The sequence below is a fragment of the Mobula birostris genome, chromosome 26 (genome assembly GCF_030028105.1).
Source record: "Mobula birostris isolate sMobBir1 chromosome 26, sMobBir1.hap1, whole genome shotgun sequence".
NCBI classification, from domain to species: Eukaryota; Metazoa; Chordata; class Chondrichthyes; order Myliobatiformes; family Myliobatidae; genus Mobula; species Mobula birostris.
In genome coordinates, this window is record NC_092395.1 from 13,543,924 (window position 1) to 13,552,165 (window position 8,242).

Consider the following 8,242-nt stretch of genomic DNA (forward strand, 5'->3'; position numbering starts at 1 on the left):
GATATGGCCCTCAGCAGATTGTGGATCGCATGGTTCATCCAGAGTTTCTGGATGGGGAAGAATCCAAATGATATTGTGGGAACACTCTTGTGTACAACTGTTTTTATAAAGTCCACGACAACGTTGGTGTATTGGTTCAGATCCTTTGATGAGTCCTTGAACACAACCCAGGCTACTTATCTGAAACAATCCCATACCTACTCCTCTACCTGTTGTAATGGGTGATTATTTGCGTTACTGTTGCCTTTCTGCCAGCTTGAACTGATCAGGCCATTCTCCTCTGACCTCGTTCATTAACAAAGCATTCCCCTCCCCCACACAGAACTACCGTTCACAGGATACTTTTTGCTTTTCACACCATTCTCTGTAAACTCTAGAGACTGTTGTGCATGAGAAGCCCAGGAGATCAGCACTTTGAGGTACTCAATTCACCCCATCTGGCACCAACAATCAGTCCACAATCAAAGTCACTTAGATCACATTTCCTTCTTATTCTGATGTTTGGTCAGTTCAACAACTGACCCTCTTGACCACATGATCGGCTGATTGATTATTTGCATTAACGTTCAGGTATACAGGTGTACCTAATAAAGAGACCACTTAGTGTATAGATTCCAATTCACCATATGAGTGAAGGTTGGAGTTGAGTAGGTTTAGATATTATGATTGCTAGCTTCATCACTCTTTATTGGAAATAGTGGAATAGAAAACCCATTATCGAATCTGTAAAACAGCTGATGTAGTAACATATGCGTGTTGAGCTCTGATCCTGAAATCCGGTGTCAATAAAGTCAATGCAATTGAATTTCAGAAGTAGGGTTTAACATGGTGCAATTGTGACATTGCTTGTCACTACATATTTGAAAAGATGAAGTTCTACCCTGATGCCTGACCCAAATAGTTAATAAGATTCCCACCCTCAAAACAAAACCCTGTGATACATCAATGTAACAGTTCCCTATACCAAGCAACAACATGCCTATCCAAAGGGAAGTCCTGCCAAAGGGTTTCAAAGGTTCAAGGTTCAAAGATCAAATTTAATGTCAGAGAAATGTATACAATATACATCCTGAAATGCTTTTCTTCGCAAACATCCCCAAAGAATGAACAGTTAAACGTGTGAACCCCAAATCCCCCCCACAGTTCCCCCTCCTGTGCGTAAGCAGCAGCAAGCAATGATCTCCCCTCTCCCCACCAGCAGAAAAAAACATATCGATGCTATCACCGAGCCCAAGCATGTGCTAAGCAATAGCAAAGACACAGACCAAAGTTACCCCAAAGGCTTCGCATTTCATCTGACGTTCGACAAACCACAGGTTCTTTCTCTCCCTCGCAAGGGAGAGGGAGGTGTCCCACATTTTCACAGCAAGCTGGAGACATAACAACAACCCGCTGGTTTATGATGATAAAAGTCCATTTTGTTGCTTTTTCGAGCTCTGTGTCTGAAGATCACAAAGACCTTGGGTCTTCGGGCCCACAGCGAAAGATTTTCCGGCCTCCCCGATGACACATGAGTCTTCTGCCGTGATACCAACCCTCGATCCTCCCATCTCCATTATCGAGACTCTCATTATCAAAACCCCTGGCATGTCAAATAACAGCCAGTTGTGGAACCCCGAGAACAGGTCCCATTCCCGCAAAGAACCAAAGCCTGTGTGTAACTCCAGGTCAGGGTCTTCAAAAGGACCCTGAAAGGGAAAAATAAAGATATTAAAGGTGAAAATACTATTTCCGAAGAGGCAAGCAAAGGAGTTGCCGTTAGGGGCCATAATCCCTCCTAAGCTCCGCCTTCGGCCCAAAACGTTGACCGTACTTTTTTCCATAGATGCTGCCTGGCCTGCTGAGTTCCTCCAACATTTTGAGTGTGTTGCTTGGATTTCCAGCATCTGCAGATTTTCTCTTGTCCATGCCTAGCCAACTAATGTTTTCAAATCTAGATGATAAAAAAATAAAGGGGTTAGCCACAAAGCCCTTGAAAATGTTTTGCTAATCATTAAGAACAGGGCATTTCCTACTTTGGTTTCAGATCCACTTTTCTGCCTTCTTTCCCATAGACCTAATTCCCTCAATATGCCAATGTTATATCTATATTAGCTTTGAATGCATTCAAAAATTCGCCCACTCCACACAGATATCTGGGAAAGGAAATTCCAGTAATCCGCAACCATCTGAAATAAGAAAGTGGTTTCTAATTTCTGTCATAAATAGGCCATCTGTGTCATGCTGCATCTTCGGATCCAAGCACAGGATCATGCAGAGATGCAGAAGGATTGAACAGAACTAAGCATTTTGTTCACAAAAGAGACAAAGCAAAACAGTGAAACTTACAAGGTCTTGAATAACTCTGTCAGAACTTCGCTAGGTGATGATCAGGAAGACCAAGCAAACAAGGGGTTAGCAATGCCCCATTAAATACATTCCAGTGCATGAAAGAATTTGTGCCCAGTTGATAAAACCCCACACTAATCATAAGCTAACAAGTAACTAATCTAATAAAAGACAAAAGTCCAAGGATACTTTATTGGACACTTGCAAAGTCTTGGAGAATTAATTGGAAGTATTCAAGGATAATAATTACAGACAATACAAAAAAACTCAGAGCCTTCAGAATACTCTACAGATGACCCAAGTTTGCAACAATCTGTTATTTTGAAGCTATTCGCCCATGTTCTCAATCCCCCACAAGGGAAAACATTCTCTTGGCTTCTAACCAGTTAAACTTCTTCAGAATTTCTCTTGTTTCAATATGAAATTATCCCTCATTCTTCTAAACCCCAGTGAGTAAATCCCCAACTTGCTTAATTATTCTTCATAAGGCAACCCATTCATTCCAGGAACCAACCTGGTGAACATCCTCTCAATTATTTCAAAATGCAAGTGCAAGCCTTATTAAATACGGAGTGCAAACCTGTTTGCAGTATCCCAAGTGTGTCTCACCAAACTCCGACTAACTTTTGTCTTCTATTCCCCAAGCAAAAGAGACCGACTTTCCATTTGCCTTCATAAGTTCCTGTTGCATCTCAGAGCTTTCAGTATTTCTATAAGGAGACATAGAAATCCATTTGTGCAGTGACATTCTATCATTTATACAATATCCAAATTTGTAGGAAATTTATTTGCAAGTGCACAACACCCACTAAAAATTAGATAACAACAACGTTAGTTCATTGACATAAGTTGAAAATGCAATCCATTACCCTGTCAATTTGCAATAGGTACAAATCTAGCTCCCAGCATATCAAAGTTCAAAGTAAAATTTATTAAGAGAATATATACATGTCACCACATACATCCCTGAGATTCCTTTTCTGCTAGCGTACTTAGCAAATCTATAGAACAGTAACTGTGAACAGGACCTGTAAACTGTAAACATCAAGAACTATAAACAAACTGTGCAAGTGCAGACAATGAATAACGAGCGTGCAATAACAATATAACAGAGTCTTTAAATGAGTGTTGTTATCCACTTTTGTTCAGGAGCCTGATGGTTGAAGGGTAGTAACTGTTCTTGAACCTGGTGGAGTGAGTCCTGAGGCTCTTGTACCTTCTACCTGACGGCAGCAGCGAGAAAAGAGCATGGCCTGGGTGGTGAGGATCTCTGATGATGGATGCTGCTTTTTATACACAAAAAATTATAGAGATTTGTTGCTGTATTATCCATGCCACGTTCATTACTTTAATCAAAAGAATTTGTTTCCAGTGAAACCTTTAAGCCAGGAAACAGTGGTAATGTAAACTAACCTCCAAAATAATAAATGACTGATTATTTTCTTGATTAATTGGCTGAGATGGTTACACTCTTTCATACCCAATGTACCTGTTAACAACATTGCTTAACCTATATGGCTGACCGAACTATAGATTGTAATGATGGAAACAAAGTAATGTTATAAAGAGATATTTCATTAAAATTCCTATACCCTAATTAGTTTTTTGCTAATATTGTGTGTGGGTCATTAATACCCTTAATTTAACTGGTAAAAAATTTTCTTGGTGGTACTCCTTCTAATGCATGCTAATTGTTGCTTCAGGCAGAATTGTCTTGTGCGTAACTGGGAGATGGTGTCTTCCCAGCTTTTATGCTTTGACTGATTTTATATTCATCATCATTAACAGTATGTGCTGTGTTGTATGACATGGGTGATCATGGTCTATGACCATGATTGTTCTTGGCAAATTCTTCTACAGAAGTGGTTTTCCATTCCTTTCTTCTGGACAGAGTCTTTACAAGATGTGTGACCCCAGCCTTTATCAATACTCTTCAGAGATTGTCTGCCTGGCATCAGTAGTCACATAACCAAGACTTGTGATATGCACCAGCTGCTCGTACGACTGTCCACCAACTGCTCCCATGGTTTCATGTGACTCTGATTGGGTTAAGCAGGTGCTACACCCTGCCCAAGAGTGACCTACAGGCTGGTGCCTTACACCTCTTTTGGTGGAGATGTATCTCCACCCTGCCACCTATAAATTTATATTATTGAGCTAACATGGTCTTCTCTTTACCCTGTGGCAAACCCTTATCAATGTAGCTAACATCCGAAGACAATGTTTTCACTGTGTGCCAACTTCTTTACCTTCACCCTATCCATTCACTACCTAACTGGCATTTAATCACAGTGATCCTGTGTAAGCATGAATGTTGCAAGCTTACTCAACCATGGTGGAAGGTGCAAAAGAACTGAGCTTGACCCTGACCCAGATCTAATTTTCTTCCTTGTGCTCTTCCAGGAGTAGAGAACAAGATATGCCCCTCTTTATTCCTCAATGTTGGCTGATTCAACTACGTTCCCTCCCTTTACTAAATTTTTGAAAGCCCGAGGCCTGTCCAAGAACTCTCCCTAAATTATAAGCACAAAAGATTCTGCAGATGCTGGTAATCTTTTTCAACATGCTCACTCAGGAATGAAGGAGATCAGACAGCATCTAAGGAGGGGAATGAACAGACAATACTTTGGGCCAAGACCCTTCATCAGCACTGGGCTGGAAGCGGGCAGAAGCTAAAATAAGAAGGCTCCATGATAATGTAGTGGTTGGTGCAACACTAATACTGTCTGGGGCTTTGGAGTTCAGATTTCAAATCTGACGTCATCTGTAAGGACTCGGTACATCCTCCCCGTGAAATGCTTGGGTTTTCTCCAGGTGCTCACGTTTCCTCCCACAGTCCAAAGGCATACTGGTTTGTAGGTTAATTGGTCATTGTAAATTCTCCTGTGATTAGGCTATGGTTAACCCGTGGGATGCTGCACGACGCAGCCCGAAGGGCCGAAAGGGTACCTCAATTAAATAAATAAAATAAATAAACATAAGGTGGGGGTAGGGAGAGAAGTACAAGCCGGCAGGTGATAGCTGAGACCAGAAGAGGAGGAAGATGTGTGGGTGGTGGTGGGGAAATGAAGTAAGAAGCTAGGCGGTAATAGGTGGAAAAGTTAAAGGGCTGAAGAAGGAATCTGATAGGGCAGGAAAGTGATCCATGTGAGAAAGGGAAGTTGGGGGGCACCATAAATTATCTTTGAATAGCATCTAGTTTCTCAGTACTTTTGGTTATAACGTACAGAGCAGGGTCCTTTGGCCCATCCTCTCAATGTCGACCATCATGTGCCTATTCATACTAACCCCATTTGCCAGTACTTGGCCAGTAGCTTTCTAATACCTGAGTCAAGTGCTCACTCAGGTACTTCTGAACTGTTGTGAGAGTACCTGCCTGCACCATCCACTTAGGAGGTGCTTCCCAAATCTCAAGCACCTGGATAGAAAATGTCTTCCTCAGATTACCTCTAAACCTTTTCCAGGAATTCCCAACTTGGGATCCATAGACTCCTTCCTAAATAGTATTGGCCTATTTCATGAAAAAGTTTGGGAACCCCTGCCTTAGACCTACGCTTTCTGGCTTTAAACACCTCTGCTAAGGGGAAAAGTTTACTGCAATCTCTCCTATTTATATCCCTCATTAATTTGTACGCCTCAGTCAGAAGGCTCCTCAGACCCCTCTGTGCCAAGGCAAACAAACCCACCCAATCCAGTTTCTCCACACACTGAAACATTTCAAAGTCAAGTCTATTGCCATCTGCTCAAGTACATGTCCGCATGGGTGCAATGAAAAACTGACTTGCAACAGCAACACACGGCACTGACCATCAGGGACAAAGCATTCACAAGAAAAGCATAAATTAACAACATAAATTGTACAAAATCCCAGGCAACATCCTGGTAAATCCCCTCTCCACCCTCTTGGAAGCAATCTCACCCTTCCTGTAATGCGGAAAAGCATAGTTCTAGTCACCATGACTTTCTCTGCCATATGTGTAATGAATATGGATCCCCAGATGGATTCTAGTCGAGGTCGATTAACCTCCACTCCTGAATTGTTATCACATACATATAAAAGCTGGCTTCCAATTTCTGCAGCATAATTATGAAGTCATTTTTAGTTCTGCCCATGACTTGGTTGGGCAGATGTACCTAAATCTAGAATATAAAAGCAAAGATATAATGTTGAGGCTTGAGAAAGCACTGGTGAGGCCTCATTTGGAGTATTCTGAGCAGTTTTGGGCCCCTTATCTAAGAAAGGATGTGTTGACATTGGAGAAGTTTCAAAGGAGGATCACAAAATTGATTGAAAGGCTTGTCATATGAGGAGTATTTGATGGCTGTGGGCCTCTACTCACTAGAATTCAGAAGAATGAGGGGTGGCCTGTTTGAATCCTATCAAATGTTGAAAGGCCCCAAGAGAGTGGATGTGGAGAGGATGTTTCCTCTGGTGGGGAAGTCTAAGACAGGAGGACATAAACTCAGAATAGAGGGGAATCCTTTTAGAATGGAGATGAGGAGGAATCTCTTTAGCCAGAGAGTGGTGAACTTGTTGCCACAGGCAAATCTGGAGGCCAAGTCATCGGGTATAATTTAAGGCAGGTTGATAGATTCTTGATTAGTCATGGCATGAAAGGACACAAGGAGAAGGCGGGAGATTGGGGCTGAGAGGGAAAATAGATCATCAATGATGAAATGGCAGAGCAGACTCGATGGGCCAAATGGTCTAACTCTGCTTCTCTATGGTCTAATGTACGGTTCATGCTTCTGCCTCATCAGTACTAATGGGCAGCACAACTCATGACAGTTAAACATCTGTTTCACCTCAGGGAATGAAAATGTGACAGTGCCTCCAGGATAACCTTTAAGCGCAAAATAAATGTAGCCATCCTGTGCGATAAAAACCTCAAGGAAGGGCATCGCTTACTCATCCTTGCCATCGATGAAGGCAGTTATTTGAAGGAGGGGAAATGGAAAATGTGGAGGGAAACACCTTCACTTCTTTCACAAGAGAATTTTACTACAGAATTGCAGTGTTTTTGATTAGAATCAGAACACAAATGACCAAGGCTGATTTGCGTAACCCACACTACGTAGGTTGAGTGCTGGGTTAATGGGCATGTTGTAATGTATATACCATAATTATAAGCACAGATGTGCATTGGATCATGCTGAGGGGGGAAAGACTGAAACAATTTACTTGCTCATGCCAGACTGGATAGGAGAAAGCAATTTTCAACTAGGCTTAGATTAGGATGAACAAAGTTATAATTTGACACTGCAATCAATGGATGTGCTTTGCTTTGCAATTGGCCTGTGCCTTTAGTGCATATTTTAGAGAAAACAGCAAGCATCATCTGCATTTGATAGCATCTCCAAAACACCCACACTGCAATAATAAAAGTGCTACTTACTCACTCTTTCCAATCTGGTTCAATGAAGCTGATTTATCCAAAATCTATGATTCCTGGCTCGAGCACTTGTGCTTCCATTGGTCATATTTATCATCCCAAGTCACTAAATCTCCTTAATTCTCATTGGAGGACGTGAGCTATTGGTGAATCTTAAAGTGGAAGAAGAAAGCAGCGATTTATTGTTTATTGGGAAACCATAATACAAGGAGTAGTTGTGTGGGCGTTGCACCTATGGCCAAAACTGGTACGACAAATTGTGCTATTTTAAGAAAAAAAAAGCAATCTGCCACATGATGAATATTAAAACCACACTGATAGATAAAGGATGCAAATTCTATTTATGTGTGGGCAGACACTGGCTGTTGCCTTTTAGCACTTCATACCGAAAACATTTCAATTAAATTCATTTGAGAATTAAATTCATTTGAGAATTAAAGTGTATTCTGTTGACCACATCAGGCTTTTGGTGTGGCATTAAAATTTTGAAACAAAACCTTTGGATAATCCTGATTGGTAAA

At 41.4% G+C, this 8,242-nt stretch overlaps 1 long non-coding RNA gene across 1 annotated transcript; it reads right to left on the minus strand.

Moving 5' to 3' along the window:
- Nucleotides 1-1,269: 1,269 nt before the first annotated feature.
- LOC140188299 (uncharacterized) lies at nucleotides 1,270-7,778 on the minus strand. Its single transcript, XR_011883269.1, has 3 exons — nucleotides 7,725-7,778; nucleotides 2,909-3,038; nucleotides 1,270-1,933 (listed from the first exon to the last, which is right to left on the minus strand). It is a non-coding gene; the product is annotated as an uncharacterized lncRNA (long non-coding RNA).
- Between the last annotated feature and the right edge of the window lie 464 nt (nucleotides 7,779-8,242).